Source organism: Ceratotherium simum, chromosome 17 (genome assembly GCF_057802395.1).
Source record: "Ceratotherium simum simum isolate JZ-2026a chromosome 17, ASM5780239v1, whole genome shotgun sequence".
Taxonomy (NCBI): domain Eukaryota; kingdom Metazoa; phylum Chordata; class Mammalia; order Perissodactyla; family Rhinocerotidae; genus Ceratotherium; species Ceratotherium simum.
Window position 1 is genome coordinate 57,543,415 of NC_141916.1, and position 17,046 is coordinate 57,560,460.

General features: G+C 50.0%; 1 protein-coding gene across 4 annotated transcripts in view; it reads right to left on the reverse strand.

Moving 5' to 3' along the window:
* Positions 1-17,046, reverse strand: part of TEAD4 (TEA domain transcription factor 4) — a 70,607-nt gene extending 53,561 nt beyond the window's left edge. For 2 of the 4 annotated variants that reach the window (XM_087442899.1, XM_087442896.1), the window contains exon 1: positions 16,597-17,046. The gene's annotated coding sequence lies outside the window, so the exon portion shown is untranslated. The remainder of the gene's footprint in view (positions 1-16,596) is intronic. The other 2 variants (XM_004438760.3, XM_087442897.1) reach the window with 2 other exon arrangements.

The following is a 17,046-nucleotide window of genomic DNA, read 5'->3' on the forward strand; positions in this document are numbered from 1 at the left end:
CTTCCCCATCCAAAACACTTCAGAGCAGAGACAAAAATGGTCCCTCCCATCATTACCCTGGTTACTCCCACCCGACTAGACTCGGGAGATGGGGCCCAACTGTACAAGTGCCAAAAGGTGCTGCACATACTGAAGCAGAAATACAAGGCACAGACAACTGTGCAAACTCCTTTATTTTTTGGGTTGGGGGGTCGTCTCTGAGCCTTCACTGCCCTGACCTCATTTCTTAAATGAGAACAGGAGGGGAAATCAGGAACAGTGGACTTCAGCCTTTTTTCAGACTCATTCCCACCCTTCCCTCCAGTCCCCCTGGTCTCCTGAACTCCAAGTTTACTCACATTGTTTTCCTGCTTAGGGTGGGCCTCTGTACTTAATTCCTGACACCAGTCCATCAACAAACATCTATTGAGGGGTGGGGGAAATAGGGAGAGGTCGGTAAAAGGGTACACACCTTCAGTTATGAGAGGAATATGGTCTGAGGATCTAATGTAAAACATGGTGACTATAGGGGATAACATTGTATTGTGTAATTGAAGCTAGCTAAGAGAGTAGAACTTAAAAAGTCCTCACCAAAAAGAGATCAATAAGTTAAGTGACAGATGTTTTAACTAACTAGAGGGAGGGAATCCTTTCACAACGTCTACATATAACAAATCACCAGATGTCCACTTTACATATCTTACAATTTTTTATGTCAGTTATACCTCAATAAAGCTGAAATTCAAAAAAATAGCAAAAAATATTTTTTTAAAAGACACGTCTAGTGAGTACCTATTCTTGGACTAAACTCTGGAGAAACGGGTTTGTGCCCTCAGAGGGCTGAGACTTTAGATGGGGGATGGGAGGCTGGTACAGACACATAAATACATAAGTGCTGTGAAGCGGGAGTGGCTTCGGTGGAAGCAGGTACCCGGCCCACAGCTCAAGCCAGGGCCCGCCTCTGCCCTGGAGAATTCCAGGCCGGCCCACAGAGGCCTCAGGTCTGTAACGCTTGCTGCCTGAACCACTCATCTGGCCTGGTCAGTTGTCTTCTGTCTTCCATTCTAGGTCGATGTCTTTCTTACCAACTACAGCCAGGGATGTCTGAGGACCAGGGCAAATTTCCATCCCCAAGGTGCCTAGAAGATTGGTTGCTTAGCTGTCACTCAGGAGGCTGGGGGAGGGAAGGAGGAGGAAGAGAGGAGAACGCGTCCTCCAGGCAGAGCCGGGTCAGAGTGGGGAGGCCCACCCCGGCAACACCACAGTGCTGCCTCCTCCCGAACGCATGGTCCCCGTGCCCTGGGCAGCTGACCCTGCAGCACAGATTTAGGCGGCCCACTACTCGTGGGAGGGAGGCCTAGCTGTCAAGGAAGTACCAGGACACTGAGGGACACAGACATTCTGCTCACCCGAGAGAAAACTATTTTAAGATGAAGACTAGGAGGTATCATTTTTGAATTCCCACTTTGTGGCTGGCACCAGCTAAGCACTGGACCACATCTCCTCTAATCCTCCCAACATCCCCTTGAGGTAGCCAGTACCACCCCATTTCAGATGACGACGCTGGGGCTCCTCAGGGCAAAGTGCTGTGCCCAAACTCCAAAGCTCTAAGTGGCGAGGCTCATCCCTTCCCCACAGCAATTGCCTCTTGCCCACCACAAAGCTACTCTGACCTCTTTGCCAACAGTTCTGTGGACAATAAGAGGAGGAAGTGGTCTGATTCTACAGCACGAGGGGTTTAAGTTAGATGTGAAGAGTAAGAAGGAGGGGTACCAGACCCTGGATTGACCAGCTAAGAGGAGCTAAAGGCATCTCTCTCTGTGGCTCTGAAAGCCTTCCTGATCCCTTTCTTAGCACAAGACCCCTCTGCCCCACAGCCTCTGGTGAAGGTCCAGCTGGGGAGGTGGGGTTCCCAAGGTGTACGTGAGTAAGGCAAAACCCCAGAGGAGAAGCTGCCCTCCAACTTACGGCGAAGGGACTAAGGCCCTGAGAGATGAAGGGACTTGCCAAAAGGCCCCACAGCTAGTTAAAACGGGGAGGAAGGGGCCGCCTGGTGGCGCAGGTGGTTAAGTGCTCACGCTCCGCTGCGGCGGCCCGGGGTTTGCCGGTTCGGATCCTGGGCGCGCACCGACGCACCGCTTGGCAAGGCGTGCTGTGACGGTGTCCCATATAAAGTGGAGGGAGATGGGCATGGATGTTAGCCCAGGGCCAGTCTTCCTCAGCAAAAAAATACAGGAGGATTGGCAGATGTTAGCTCAGGGCTGATCTTCCTCACAAAAAGAAAAAAAAAAATGGGAGGAGAACTAAACCTCAGCCCTGCGTTTCTCTGTGACACAAGGACCACTACCGTGACCATCATCGGGATGCCTCTGGATGAGGAGAAGGGAGAGTTGGTTCCTAGGAAGGAGAGGAGCAGGTGACCCACATATGTGGATAAGCAGGTTCCTCAGCCAAAAATATCCCTCCCTGCTTATCTACATGCCTAACCCCTCACCATCAGTGCGTTAGCCCTTTGAGTCTTGCATTCGTTCATTCAAAATTGTGCATTGAGCACCCGCAAAATGCCAGGCATTAGATACAAAGTCACAAATGACATGGTCCTGCCCTCAACGTCCTCCAATCTAGTGGGGGCCAGGGGGCCAGAGTTCCCCCTGAAGATGCAAGTACCATCGATCCTTATGATTCAGAGAATATTCACCGATTCCACATTTGCAAATTTGCCTACTCACTAAAATTTGTAACCCAAAGTCAATACTTGTGGTGCTTTCCTGGTCATCTGCAGACATGTACACGCTCTGAGCAGCCAAAAATGTGAGTTGCCCATCGCACACAGTCCCAGCCGAGGTGGAACGACGCGGCACTCTGCCTTCTGGTTTCAGCTCTCACACCGTAAACAAGTGTCCTTTCCGCAGGCTATTTAGAGACCCATGTTTTGCATTTTTTGCTTTTTGTTATTGATTTCGCTGTTGAAAATGGTCCCCAAGTGTAGTGCTTAAGTGCTGTCTAGTGTTCCTAAGTGCAAGAAGACTGGGATGTGCCTCACAGGGAATACATCTGTGTTAGATAAGCCTGTTCATGGGGCCATCCCTGTGGCTTAGCGGTTAAGTGTGCACGCTCCGCTGCTGGCGGCCCGGGTTCGGATCCCGGGCGCGCACCGACGCACTGCTTCTCCAGCCATGCTGAGGCCGCGTCCCACATACAGCAACTAGAAGGAGGTGCGGCTATGACATACAACTATCTACTGGGGCTTTGGGGGAAAAAAAAAAAAAAGATAAGCCTGTTCAGGCATGAGTTATAGTGCTGCTGGCTGTGAGTTCAATGGTAATGAATCAACACTATATATTAAATAAACTGCCTGTGAACAGAAACACACATAAAACACAGGCTGTGAATTAATCAATTGACAGAAACATTGTGCCAGAGGCTGGCAGGAACCTAACCCTGTATCTCCCCTAGAAGCAATGGCTCAGTATCTGCTAATTCAGTGTTCTTGGTGACTGCATAGAACATAATTACCATGAATAACAAGAATCGAGTGTACCCAGGAGGGTAACATGTTACACCATTATAGGTAAACATCTTGGGGTGAGAGGGGAAGACTTTAATAGACACTGAACCCAAGGCCCTGGGAATACCATATCTGATGGAGACAGAAATATCAAAAGGCACCAAGACAAACAAAAGGTAGAATCAACCCAAATGTCCACCAACAGATAAATGGATAAGCAAAATGTGGTATACCTGTACAATGGAATATTATTCAGCCTTTACAAAGGAATGAAATTCTGATTCTTGCTACACCATGGATGAACCTGGAAAACATTATGCTAAGTGAAATAAGCCAGACACAAAAGGACAAATATTGTACGATTCCACTTATAGGAAGTACCTAAAACACGCAAATTCAGAAACAGAAAGTAAAATATGGGTTACCAGCAGCTTGGGGAAGAGGAAATGGGGAGTTATTGTTTAATGGGTACCGAACTTCTGTTTGGGATGATGAAAAAGTTCTAAAGATGGATGGTGATGGTAGCACAACATTGTCAATGTACTTAATGCTGCTGAACTGTACACTTAAAAATGGCTAAAACGGTAAATTTTATGTTATGTATATTTTACCACATTTTTTTTAAAAGAGCACCAGGAGATAGAAGGGAAAAAGATGTGGGCAGAGAAGGGGAGAAGGAGGCACTTCAGGGGAACTGGGCTCAAAATACAGGAGACACAGGAAAATGGCCTACTTATAGGTAGACATGAAAAGAGACAAGTCAGGAGAGTTCCCAGGTTACTGGTGGGCAAGTCTCTAGGGATGAAAAGAAGGAGAGGGAGTGGAGGAGAAGAAAGCAACCCAGCAGAGAAATGGATTGGATCGGGCTGGGCTGGGCCATGTACTCAGCTGGAAAAAACTGACCCTAATGTGACTTTGGAAGGCTGGCCAGGGCTTGCTGGAGGTCAGAAAAGGGCCATTCTCAAAAAATAATAAAACCACACAAAACCTAGGTGTCACAAAGCCTGAACTCCCACCACCAGAGCACCCTCCCTTTGCAATAAACAGCGTTGCTTCCTCTGCTAACACGCATCAAGCTCCACGGGAAAGCACGGCTAAGTCTGATCCACTGTCAGGAAGCGTCAGAGTCCTACGACGTGAATTAAAATCTGCCTCACAGCTATGTGGCTGATCAGCAATTTACTTAAGCTCCCTAAAGCTTCTGTTTCCTCATCTGTCAAACAGAGATGAGAAGCCTTGCCTTGCAGAGAGACTAAGGATTAAGTGAAATAAAACAGGTGAAGAACCTGGAACGTGGTGCAAAGCGTCTGTACCACCCACCACCCCTCACCAATGTTTCAACGCGAAGATGTTTATCACATCTTATTTCTTGACAGGATAGGAATGGGGAGGAGGTAAAAGAAAAGAAAGCAAAAAGAGGACCCCACAATCCTACCGGGTGTGTGTATGTGTCAGAACCAAAGTCATAGAGAGCCGACCGCCCAGGCCTCACCTGGCCAGGAGAGAGGGGCACTATGGGGCAGAGATCCACGCCTGGGCTCTGCAGGCAGCAGCCTGGGCTCAGAGCCTGGCTGGGCCTCATACTGGCCTGGTATCCCGGGGCAAGCTACTGGACCTCTCTGAGCCTGTGTCCTCCCAAATTCACTCCAGAGGTGATAATGTCATCTCACGGGACTGTTCTGAGGATTAAGTTCAATCGTGTCCATAAGACTGACACAGAGACTGGCTCTCGAAGGGCTCCTCGAATGTTCGTGGTTACTGGAGGGATGACGGGAGCGGGCAAGACCCAGTGAGGAGTGATTCCCTCTGGGCCACCGTGGAGAGGAGAGGAGCAGGAGGAATGAGGGGCAACAAGAGGAGAGAGAAGCAAAGAAGTGCAGAGGGAAGCAGGCCAGCGGGAGGAGGCTCAATGGAGAGGGGCAGGGGGTGGCTCAGAGACGAAGAGAAAAGGAAGGAGAGAAGATTTCTGAGTGGGTATAGGCCTCAAGCTCCCGGCCTGCTGGGGCAGCAGAGAGTGTCGCTCATTCCCCAGACCCCGACCCCCTGGAGGCAGCAGGGTAAATGAGGACAGGGATCCAGCACCCCAGCCGCTCCGCTCGCCAGGAGCTGGGACCTGGGACGCTGCCCCAGCCACCCCTTCCAAGCAGCCAAGGACATGGTGTCTGTGGGCCCAGCCCTAACACATCCAGGAAGTGGGTCACAGCAAGTGGGTGTCCCCGGCGCTCCACTCCCCACCCCAGCCTGTGGCCTGCCCTGGAGGCACTAATGGGGCTGATGAAGCTGTGAGGAAACAGGCTTTAGGCCCCAGCACAGGGTCTGGCACAGAAGCCCCTCCGAACAGGTTGATTCCCGGAAGGAAGCCGAACTAAGCAACAAGCTCAGCCCAGCCACGGATTCATGGTGCCTCCTAAGCCAGCACTTGCCCTCTCCAGACCTCAGTGTCCCGCTTACAAAAAGAAAAGCGGGGGGGAAGCGGAATATCATTCAGTGGTACAAAGAAATGAGCTATCAGGCCGGCCCCCTGGCTTAGCGGTTAAGTGCACGTGCTCCGCTACTGGCGGCCCGGGTTCGGATCCCAGGCGCGCACCGACGCACCGCTTCTCCGGCCATGCTGAGGCCGCGTCCCACATACAGCAACTAGAAGGATGTGCAACTATGACATACAACTATCTACTGGGGCTTTGGGGAAAAAAAGGAGGAGGATTGGCAATAGACGTTAGCTCAGAGCCGGTCTTCCTCAGCAAAAAGAGGAGGATCAGCACGGATGTTAGCTCAGGGCTGATCTTCCTCACAATAAAAAAAAAAGACATTTCAGTATTTAATAAAGCTATTCTTAAAAAAAAAAAAAAAAAGAAATGAGCTATCAAGTCATGAAAAGACATGGAGGAAACTTAAAGGCATATTCCTCAGTGAAAACCAATCTGAAAAGGTTACACGCTATGTGACTGCAACCATATGACATTCTGGAAAAGGTGACAGGAAAAAGGGCTCATCCCAGTAGAGGGATGAACAGGTGGAGCCCAGGGGATTTTTACAGCAGGGCAACAGTTCTGTATGATACTATAATGGCGGATACATGTCAATATACATTTGTCAAAACCCACAGAATGTAACACACACAGCGTGGACCCTACTGTAAACTATGGACTTTAGTTAACAATAACATATCAATACTGGCTCATGGATGCAACCACTATGCCACACTAGTGCAAGACGCTCATCACAGGAGGAGTAGGGGGGAAGGGAGGGAATTCTCTATTCTTTCTGCTCAGTTTTTCTGTAAACCCAAAACTGCTCGAAAGAATAAATAAATAAAGGCTATTAAAAAAAAAAGGTGGGGAGAGTAAGCCTTGCACATTTTTCTCCTGAGGGCCTTTCTTCAGGACTCTAAAATAAAGTAAAAATCATGCAAGTACTAAAGAGGCAAAAGTACTGACCTGAACTAGCTGGCACGCTTTAAGCAGGCCGGTCCCATGAAAATTCAGGTCTAAAGCAGGTAAGAGAGCCAAGGAGTCTGCGCCTGACACGGCTTGCCATTGAGTCCTGTCAAACAGCAAGCCCCCCAGGGAAACGACAGAACCCGAGTTCACAGACACGAGCCCAGGGTGCTGCTCACCAGTGCTTGTTTCCCCAGCCCTGGAGTGGGGTTTGCCCCAATTAGCTGCTGTCCCAGAGAGACATGACCAAGCCCCACCCTGCCAGGACCAGAGGGTGTGCCCACACCAGGCGCCCGGGCAGCACAAACCACCCTGGGTGGGGTCTCTGTGTGCAGGCCCTGCCCAGGGAGGAGGTGCCAGGCAGGAGATCTCAGCACTGGGGAGAGCATAAGGGAGCCTTGGGGAGCCCACAGGGCCCTACAGGCAGCCACCATCAGCAGCTCCAGGAAAGCAGGAGTCGAGACCCATCTTCAGCTCTGCCCCCCTCTCCAGCTCTAGGCCTTTATCATCTCTGGAAAAGCCCTGTCCCTGGGAAGAATGAAGTCTCCAGCATCTGGACAGTGCCACAGCTCCCAGGACATAGGAGTAAGGCAGGCTAGACTGAGCTTAGAAGGAGGTAGGAGGCAGCACCTATCCTACCCTTGGTCATTTTTCATAGAAAAGTTCTTCTGTCTCAGAGCCACCCTGCCTGGACAGGGAGAGAGATATGGATTAAGATGCTCTAGAAATTCTAATGGCCCAAAGCCCTCAGGCCCTAGGCTGAGGTCACCATCACAGAGGACCCACTCTGACCCAGAAAACTCACCCCACTGATGCTTTCTTACACCAGCCACACATCCACCCAATAGCTTACCTCTGCAGGCTTGACAATCACCCCACCTTCCATTCCAGAATGCGCGGTCATCCAGTTTGGAAACAAGGCCATGTAAGTGGTTGATACCCAGGCTGGGCACAAGCATTTGTTGTTCTGGATGGGGCTGGCCCAGCCTGACACAGCGGCCATGAGGAGTAGACCAGGCGCAGCCGGCCGGTCAGGGAAGACGCCCAGCAAACCAAGACACCGCCTGTGCCTCGTATTCTGAGCATGCTCTACAGCAGGCGCTAAGCCGGGAGCAGCACTTCACAGAGGCCCTGTTCCCTCCTGATCTTTTCCCAGGTCATTGTCTACGTGTTCCCTGGCCCCCGCCTCACCCTGGTCCCACCTTTGCCCCTGAAAAAAGGCCAAGGGTCAGGACACCAAACTCTTACCTTGCTCTCAGAGTCCTTCACACCCACCAACTTCTTTTGGAGGTTTTTCTCCTTAAATGAGTTGTCTCCAAAAATTTGTAAATCACACATCTGACAAAGGACTTTTACCCAGAATATTAAAGAACTCTCAAAACAAAACAATAAAAAAAAATGGGCAAAATGGGCCGGCCCTGTGGCTTGGCGGTTAAGTGCACGCACTCCGCTGCTGGTGGCCCCAGGTTCGGATCCTGGGCGCACACCGATGCACCGCTTCTCTGGCCATGCTGAGGCTGCGTCCCACATACAGCAACTAGAAGGATGTGCAGCTATGACATACAGCTATCTACTGGGGCTTTGGGGGAAAAAATAAATAAATAAAAATTATTTTAAAAAAATGGGCAAAAGATTTGGACATTTCATCAAAGAAGTTGTATGAATGGCAAATAAGCACACAAAAAGATGTTCATCATCAGTCATTAAGGAAATGCAAATTAAAACTACAATGAGATTCCACTACACACCTATTAGAAAGGCAAAAACAAAAACAAAAAGAAACTTGACAACACCAAGTGCTGTTGAAGATATGAAGCAATGAACTTGCACGCTTTGCTGGTATGAATGCAAAATGGTATACTTTGGAAAATAGTTTGGCAGTTTCTTAAACATTAAACACACACATACCATATGACCAAGCAATCCCATTCCTAGGTATTTACCCACGAGAAATGAAAGCCTGTGCTCACACAAAAACCTGTACACAAATGTTGACAGCACCTTTGTCCATAATCAACAAAGGCTGGAAACATCCCACAAGTCTTTCAACCAGTGAATGGATAAATACACTGTGGTACATCCATAGAAGGGAATACTACTCAGCAATAAAAAGGAATAAACTATTGACACACACAACTTGGCTGGATCTCAAGGCATTATGCTGAGTGAAAGAAGCAGACCCAAAAGCTTCATACTCTCTGATTCCATCTGACAGGGGTGGGGAACAGATCAGTGTTGTCAGGGATGCGCATGGGGCTAAGGGGGAGGGACAGACCACAAGGGGCAGCAGCATGAGGGAACTGCTGGGGGAGCTGGAACTGTTCTGTATCTGGAGTGCGATGGTGAATACCCAACTCTGTGCATTTGTCAAAACCCACAGAACTGTACACCATAAAGAGCAAATTTTGCTGTATGTAAATTAAAAAATAAATTTTAAAAAGTCCTTCTGAATCTGCCCAAAGGGCCCAGCTCAAATCTGCCTCATTCATAAAGCCCAGTTTTAATCTCCCCTCCTCTAATTATTTCATGACTGTAGACTTGAAATCACTTCCTGCCTTCCCACAGATATTTCTCCGTCTCTTCCTCTCTCTTCTTTCTTCCTTCTCTCCCTCTGCCCTTCTCACACACACACACACACACACACACACACGTGCACACAGAGGTATCAAAACGCTACCCATCCTTCAAAGCCAGCTCGAGTGCCTCCTCCTCTGTGAAGCCTCCCCTAACCCTCCCAGCTCCATCAGAATGAAGCACCTTTATCAGGAACCCCCTTGGCACTTGTTTGTGCCTCTAATTAGCCCTTCTTTCATCTTGCAGGTCACTGGTGTTTGCTATTCAGTCTGTCTCTCCTGCTGGATCGTAAGCTCCTTGAGGACAGGGACCAGGTCTTCCACTCCACATTCCCCCCCTGCACTGGGCACCGTGCCAGGCACACAGTGGGTGCCCTGTGACCACTGTGGACTGGTGAGGGCAGGTGCAGGTGGGGGCGGCTGATGTTAGGAGAGGAGAGCTGGCAGGGCTGGGCTGGCAGAGCGCTGAGGAGGGGATCGGAAGCCACTGATACGGCTTTACTTCTTCTCTTGCATAAGCAGCACAACTATTGCTTAAACCTCCAAGTGCTGCAAGTGACCTCACCTCCCATTCCAACACGCGGTCATGCAATTTACGATGGAAATTTCTGAGGATGCTTTTGCTTCCTCCCTGCCACCCAGCACAGTTCCAAGCCCTAAGCAGACAGATGCTCAGGACACACCTGTTGAAGGATTGGAACCTGCCCCGTCATCAGAGTGCTGTCATTTCTCACTTCCAGAAGGCGGGTCCTCTTCACAGCAATAGCAGAGTAGGTCCACCTGATCTGAAGTTAGTTTCATTACATAGAACTACCAGGTATGACATGGCCTAGTAACACCACAGGGCCACTCTATGACTGGGTTTTTCCAGGCACATCACCAGCTTCTCCCTCTTACAAACTCTAGCTGTCCAAGGTTTAAGGACCAGTTATACATCATTTATTTGATAAACACTTATACAGTGTTTAGTATGTGCCAGGCAAAAACTAAGCACTTTACAAATATTAACTAATTTAATCTTCACATCAACCATACGAAGTTGGTTCTATTAGTATTATCTTCTCCATCTTGCAGAGGGATTCAGATCAGACGGACATGATCTGCTATTGCTGCAAAGAGGGCCTGACTTCCGCAAGTGAGAAATGATAGCAGCCTGATAGCGGGCCCGGTTCCCACCCCTCACCAAGCCTCTGCTAAGACGCTCACAATATCGACAAGCTCAATACTGAATAGGTCAGGGTGTACCCACCCTCCAGAACCAGTGCGGCTGGACCGTCATAGAGCTTAGCAGACTAAGGTTTTCCTTGACGCCACCAGGCTCAGGGTTTAATGGGGCGGTGGGAAGGGTCAGATCAACCTGGGTTCAGGCTCCAAGCCCCTATTAATCTCCGTGTAACTTTTTTCCTCTTCTGTAAATAGAGGTTAAAAAACAAAACAAAAACAAACAAGCAAACCTTATCTCCCAGGGCTGCTATGGGGATTAAACGAGATGATGGAGGCAGAAACATCTCAAGTACACTGGGCTCTTGTAGGCACTTAATAAATGCTCGTTTCTCTTCTCCTTCCTTTGTCAACCAAAAGCCCCAGTTTTTGTCTCATGAGAATTGATGGTAAGTTTCTATTCTGTACTTACATAATTGACGTTAAGAACTTAAATGCAGGATCTTACATTTAAATCTATTAGATTTCATCTTGAGATAAGTATACATCTTTAACATTGTTCGGTGTCAAGTAATTTTTAATGACTAAAAATTGAAAGCAATTTTTAAAAGTCCAATAGAGTGCAGTTAAATATATTAAGGTGTATTCACATAAGCTAACATTATTCAGATCCTTACAATTATGGTTTTAAATCATTTTTTTTTGACATGAGATATTACTCACTATATAGTATTCAGTAGGGAAAAAAACAGGATAGAGTATACTTGCAATTATGTTAAAATATATAGATTTGCACAAAGACAAATTTGGAGGGACATATACCAAAATATTAACTGTGCTCATCCCTGAGTTGTAGTATTATGTACCATTCTGTTTTCTCCTTTAATTTATAAAGGTTTTCTACAATGAGTATGTATTAATTTTAACAGAAAAAAATGTTTTTTTATTTCATATTTCTGCTTAATCTCAGTCAATTAAGATGATTCTGAATCCTGGTTCTGTCATCCAATATGCTTGCTATCCTAAACGCCCACAGAACTGATACAGGACAAAGCCAAAAAGAGAGCTCTGTGGCGTATCACTAGAGACCTCCCCGCCAGGGGGACTTGAGCTCAGTACCAGTACCAGGGTAGTCTTTCAACCAGCTACAAGTCCATCTTACTGCTGTATCAGCCAGATCATATTTATTTCTCTTGAACCCAAGAAAATCTTTAGACTCAAAGTCCTTACTGAACATTCCTCAACCCAAATTAGGTTATTTTCCCAAGACTTGGTAGTGACCATGATGGCTGCTAGTTATCTCAATTTCATTTCTTTTTTTTTTTTTTTAATTTTTTATTTATTTATTTTTCCCCCAAAGCCCCAGTAGATAGTTGTATGTCATAGCTGCACATCCTTCTAGTTGCTGTGTGTGGGACGCGGCCTCAGCATGGCCGGAGAAGCAGTGCGTCTGTGCGCGCCCGGGATCCGAACCCAGGCCGCCTGCATCGGAGCGCACACACTTAACCGCTAAGCTACGGGGCCGGCCCTCAATTTCATTTCTGAAGTCCTACAGATTGTTTGTTCAAATATCTGACCTGGAATTTGGCAAGGGATCAATAAGAAGCTTACCAGCCTGCCATTTCCAGGATCCCCACCTTGCCACATTGAAGAAACAAATCAGGACAGCATTTGTGATTTTGCCACCCTTCCCTTCCTCCTCCTGAACCCTAGAAGGATACTGTAGTCATCCTGAAGCTTCTCTCAGGACTCCAGAACCTGATCTGTAAGAATCTGGCAAACTGAACTCAGGAGAAGCACCTCCATGTAGTCTGACTCTCACTTCCCCCAATGCCCGCCTTGGCCCTCTCACCAAGTCTGCTCTACCCTTACAAAGATCAAGGTAAGATAAGAGTGCGCTGCCTCCCAGAACATTCCACCCCCTGCTTCAAGCAGGAATCTCCTCCTGCCTGTCCTGGTCATCTTCTTGCTCTGACTGTGGCTAAAAAACTCCCTTCACGTTGTCTAGTTGACCCAAGCCGGCTGCCTCCCCACCCAGAGCTCTGCCCACCACACAAACTGCCTCCCTGGTCAACTACTACTCAAGGCTCAACGCCAAGATGGAGATCAGCCAGGAAGAAACAAAACCAGCCTTTTATCTCTGCCAGGACAGTTCACGCAGACATCGCAGGGGCTCAAAGGAAGGGGAAGACATGGTTCTGGCAAGGGTGAGCTGGGCATGAGCCGAGACTGGCAGACACCACAATACCTTTGCTAGTAAGACACAAAGCAGAACCCTCAGCCAAATAATGGGCTCTAGGCAGCTCAGGTTTCACTCTGAGTCAACAGCCCCCTTCAGAGGAGGCCCACCCTATGTGTCATCAGCCCCTCCCCAGTGCCCTTTGCACTGCCCCAACACCCTGCCTTTCCTTTAGGCCGGATATGCAATCCCATCCCCCAGGAGGGTCACCCTGCCTTAGCACAGCTCCCATTTCCTGCCCCTGGTGACTCCTCTGAAGTCTATTGTTCCCATGAAGTTTGGGTCAAAGGAAGCTGAGTCCCCACCCATGAGGGCCCGCCTACCCTCAGCACCGCCAGGGAGCTGGCCCACACTGCAGGGAGCCAGGCCCATCCTCTGGCCTTTCCAGGAGCCAGCCGGTATTCAAAGCAGGAGGATGTGGGCAGGGATCTTAGGGACTGGAGCTCTAGTGGAAACGTTTCCAAAGATTCAATCGCTACGAGCAGAAGGCTCCAGGACCATATCACCACAGGAGGTGATTAGACTCTCCCTAATATCTAAATGGAAAAACCAAAAGCAAGGGAGAAATTGTCATTTCAGAAGAGGTGAAGGCAAAGCTGGAATAAGAACATAGGAGTTGGAGACTCCGCACTGCCCAGTGACAAAGCCCTGCCCCCACCTCCACCTGGGCCACTGAGCTGGTTAAACCCCCAGGGGAGGGGGGGGCTGGAGAGCAGCTGTTCAGCTCCAATTTCAGAGCTTTAAAGGGAGCTGTCGTCCCAACCCCTGCCAGCAAAGGGTCATGGGGGGCAAAGGAAGACAGACGAGGTAAAGCCACTCGCACAGCCCTGAATTTCCCACTGCCCCAGGCCTGACCCCAACTACAGGAAAGCAGCTGGGAAGGAGAGCTTCAGGTTAGGCAACAGGTATTGCTCTGTGACAGTCACCAGCGCAAGACTACAGAACGGAAGCCAAAGCAGGCTGCGACATTTGTATCCCAGGAATCTAGAAAGATAGGGAGACGCTTCTCTACCTGGCCAAGTAACATTACAGACCAGCAAGAAGAAAGGAGGGTGCATTTAAAGACCTCTTGAGCGCCCCTTCCAGAGATGGCATTCTCCGATTCTACAGTTCTGTGCTTTCTGCTGGGAGGGAAGGGAGTATTTCCGCCTCCTAACAATCTTATCTGAGCCATGAGATGGGCGACATCGCCCAAGCCGGACTGTTCCAGCCTCCAAGCCTGTTAGATGACGGTGACTAGGGGGTCTGAGCACTGGGATCCACCGAGCAGAAGACAGAAGGCAAAGTGAAAACAGAGTGGACTGGAGTCCCAGCTTTGTGGCTCACTGGTTGTGCAATCTTAAGCAAGTGACTGTCCCTCTAAGGGCCTCAGTTTCCCCATCTTTAAAACGAGGGAGCTAGATGCTGACATCAGAGTGTCCAATAACGTTCAAAAAGTTCACCTTGGGGTCAAGGAAAAACTGGGATTAGAACATATGAGTTGGAGACCATGTGCTTCCCGGTGACAAAGCCCTGCCCCCAACTCCACCTGGGCCACTAGCTACCCTGGTTCCTAAGGATAAAGAACATGGTGCAGGGCCTGGCCTACAGCAAACGCTTAATGCATGTTTGCTACATAAACATGAATGAACAGAGCAGGGTTTATCAAAGGATGTTCAGAGAAGTTCCTAGGAAAAAAGCAGTCCCGGGCTGAGAGAACCTCAGGAAACACTGGTGACTGAGTCTCCAGGATGGGCCACGCACTGTGCAAACATCGAATCTTCACAACAAACCTTTTGGATAGATATTAATTAACCCCTCTCCCATATTACTCATCAGGAAACTGAACTTGAGAACCTTAAAAGTAGCGAGTGACTGTCAGGATTTGTACCCATGTATGTCTGACCCCAAACCTGCACCCTTTCTACTCCATCAATGCTGTCTTTAGACCGAATGCCCTCAAAGCCCCAACCACACCCCTGGTGGCTCCCACCAGAACTCTGCATCCTCGGGGTGCACGGAGAAGCAGGGACAAGGCCCCAACCCTCTGAGAGACTCTTGTTCCTTCCTTCCAAGAAGTCCTAAACATTATGCCTACATCATCATGTTGTTGGAACAAAGTAACAACTCTGAAGCCAGGGCTACATGTGTCCTCCCACCCCGGCCCCCACACGCTATGTCACTTCTGCCAATCTCATGGACAGTGTGGCTCCCTCCCTACCCAGTCCACTCCTCTAAAATGTTCTGAATGGTAAAACCCCAAATAGAAAACAGAAAGCAAAGCAGAAAGAAAGAGATGGGGAAACTGAGACATCCAGAAGGGTCCCCCCACATGTCAACTAGCAAATCAGAGGCAGCCTTTCCCTCCCAGGCTGGCACTAAAGCATCCATGCAAAGAGCTCCTCAGGCCCTTCTCACGGGAAAGTGTCAAGTGCTCTAGCAGGTTGTAAAGAATGAAGGAGTCTTCCATTTGATTGCCTGGCAGCATTAAGGAGAGCTGGACCAGTAGAAAGTTCAGGCTGGTACACATCGATGCCTCTCTGTCCTTGAGGCCAACTTTAAAAGCACTGTCTACACAAGTCTCAAGACTCAAAATGATCTCTTTCTGGGGGGTCCGCCCCCACAAACATTCCCAACTCTCACTATCAACAACCTGTCCCACCAACAAAGGACAAAGATCTCAACTACAGTTAGACACTACCAGCTGGTTCTCAACACTGCTCCAGGCAAGACTAGAACCCACTCTCCCTCAGGAAGACAGCTGTTGGAAAGGGCAGGTGTAGACAGCTTCCTTTCAGCTCTGCCCCGTCCAGGGCTAATGGAGCCTTGGGGCCACTGACTCCAACACCCACAGTCACACTCTCCCTGCACACATACAACCAGAGACTGTCTCTTGCCCAGGGTTACGCAGGAAGGAAAAACAGTCATGTCTAGAACCAACATCCTCATGGAGAAACACACACTTAAGAGATGTAGCATGGCACAAGTACTCAGAGGCTTTCAGACAGACGGTACTCTTCTCCAATGGAAACACACTCACGTTCAACACAAACATACGCCTACTGGAAGCCAAGGTGAGTCATATGCGGACAATATCACCCTCCATATACCCAGAGCTAATGAGACGGGACAGTCAGACGGTCACATGAACTCATCAGATACCCACTTGGTCTGACCGGATACCCTTTACACACATGTGCGCCGACGCTGTGTTCCTGGGAAATGTGCACTTTGGGGTTTGGGAGTTCTGCTCCCTATATCCACTAGTCCATAAATATCCACTAGTCCCCATCATGAAACACAACAGGCTTCTCAACCCCTAAGGAGCAGGGACCTTACGGTAGGGGTCCCCTCCACTTCTGCAGAGCCTGAGCACTTAAAACAGCCAACACACCTACCACCAGGGCTCTCTTCCAAGCCAGAAAAGAGTCCACCAGAAAAGAGGCATGAGTGCTGGGTCTCTTCGATCTCCGGGGTTCTCGATTCTGCTCTGGTCCCTTGCGCTCCCCGGACTCCCTTTGCCCCCAAGCCCTTCGGATCCCACCCCCGACCCTGTGGTTCGCATCGCCTCTACCATTCTCTATCATCCGCTGCGCCTCCACGTGCCCCGCTCTCTTCCTAGCCTCGTCTACGGTGAGAGCTCTTCACGCACCACCCCAGGTGCCTGCCCTCTGGCGAGGTCCTACACGCTCCCCGCGTCTCCTCGCGCCGCAGCCTTACCGGTCCCAGGGTGCGGGGAGGTGCGGCGGGCGCGCTACGCCAGTTCCACGGAGTCCGCCGCGCGCGCCAACTCTTCGAGCCGCAGCTCCACAGAGGGCCCGGGAGGCCGGCGATTGCACTGCAGGGACGACAGGGGGTCAGCGAGCAGAGCCCCCGGCTCCGGGCCGAGCAGCTGGGCGGGGAGGAAGGCGGGGCCGCGGGACGGAGCGGAGCCCGCGCCCCCCGGAACCCAGAGAACCAAGTTCGCCGCCGCAGGGTCCGCGGGGCGCGGAGCGGCGCGCGCGGAGGGAGGAGTTTTCCCAGAATGGGACTGACGGGAAGCCACAGGAGAGCCCTATTCCTGGAGGCGTGAGTCAACGGGAGAGGAAGGGAGCCCGGGGAGAGCGCACCGGGCGCGGGAGAGGGCGGAAGGGAGGGGAGCGGGAGAGGGTCGGAGAGGCGCGCCGGAGG